Here is a 1,585-nt window from a genome sequence, read left to right as displayed (position 1 = left end):
GGAACTTTTGTGATGTGGTTTTCTGTTTGTTTGTGTTGAGACAGGGTTTCTCTGTAGCTTTGGACTCCCCCACCTCCGTGCATTCTCATGAATTCTTGCACCCAGCAGGGTCGCAGCTGCCCGTCATACCTTGGTGGAAACCTGACTGTGAGAACCTGGTACACTCTCACCCATCCTCCGCTGCACACAATTCTCTACCACTTCCTCTGTTCATCCCTCCCCCAAAGATGCTTAGATACTTCTGCACAGTGACCTTCCCCCTACCGATGGACCGAAGTTCTCTCTTTGACCCAGACAAGCCCAGGCCATGAGCAGCTGTATTTTCACCCCCTGTAGAGATTGCAGCAGCAATGAGGGGGACATGCAGGGAACAAGAATCTACTATAGTGGGAGCTTCTGTGCCAGAGAAGGACGAGCCGATACAGTGAGGGGCCAGAAGAACCAGGGTTGTCACTGCACTGTGGTGACACGGAAAGTGGTCTGGCTAAGAGCCAGACTGGAGTGAAGAATCAGACACTGAAGACAAGAGACGGGTTTTAAAGAGATGAAGCTGAATCTCTACACGCAGACAGAAAACTCCGTAGCCTTCGAATCACTCCTTTTCCCTGAGAATTTCACAGAATTCCCCAGTTTATTTCCCTGATCTGGGGCATATCGTTCCCCTGCTCCATGCAAACACACACACACAAAGTACTTTTTAAATTTTATTTGGTTAAAACAATGAAAAAATTCATTTTAGCCACTGGTAATACAGAAAATGTAACAATCGTGTCTTGAGAAAAAGAGATGTCAGTTTCTATCATTTACTAACTCCAAAGACTGGCCATCCAAGGAGGGCATTTGAGCATGCTGTTAGGCACCTAAGTGCCTTTTTCCCCCTTCATCTTTAATTCTTACGCTATGACTCCAGGGTCACAAATTGCATAGCCAGGTATCAAGTTTTCCGGACCAAAAGATTTTTATCTGTCTGTCTATCTATCTATCTATCTATCTATCTATCTATCTATCTATCTATCTATCATCTATCTATCTATCTATCTATCTATCTATCTATCTATCTATCTATCTCCCTTTCTCTCCCTGACTCTTTTCTTTCTCTTCTCCCCCTCTCTCCTTTTCCCTGTTACTCCATTCCTTTTTCTCTTTCTTTTCTTCTTCCTTCCTGTTCTTTATCAGGAAGGCAAAAGATTTTTCGAAAGTCCCAAACAAAGTTTCTATTTATAGTGTCACTATCCTGGAGATCAGGATCATTCCTAGACCAGTTGCTAATCAAAAGGAATGAGACAATTGGCTTAAGGACCCAAATAAAACTGGAACTCAGAACCGGCTCTGCCGAATAATTAGTGAATCTACCTTTAGGGCGGGGTGTTCCCCACAGCTCTGTGTTCAGCACAAAGGCTAACATTTCTAAGTACCCACTAAATGTCAGATGTTGTTCCTAGGCAGTTACATGAAATCTCATTTAATGCTCTCAGCAGCCCCATGAAATGGGAGCTGTTATGAACCATTGTCAGCAGATGAACAAACAAACAGAGGTACAGAGACATGAAGAAACTGGCCAAGATTATACAACTAACAGGTGACA

This window comes from Microtus ochrogaster, chromosome 7 (assembly GCF_000317375.1).
Source record: "Microtus ochrogaster isolate Prairie Vole_2 chromosome 7, MicOch1.0, whole genome shotgun sequence".
NCBI classification, from domain to species: Eukaryota; Metazoa; Chordata; class Mammalia; order Rodentia; family Cricetidae; genus Microtus; species Microtus ochrogaster.
The sequence above is the reverse complement of the archived record's forward strand: the minus strand, read 5'-3'. Positions refer to the sequence as shown.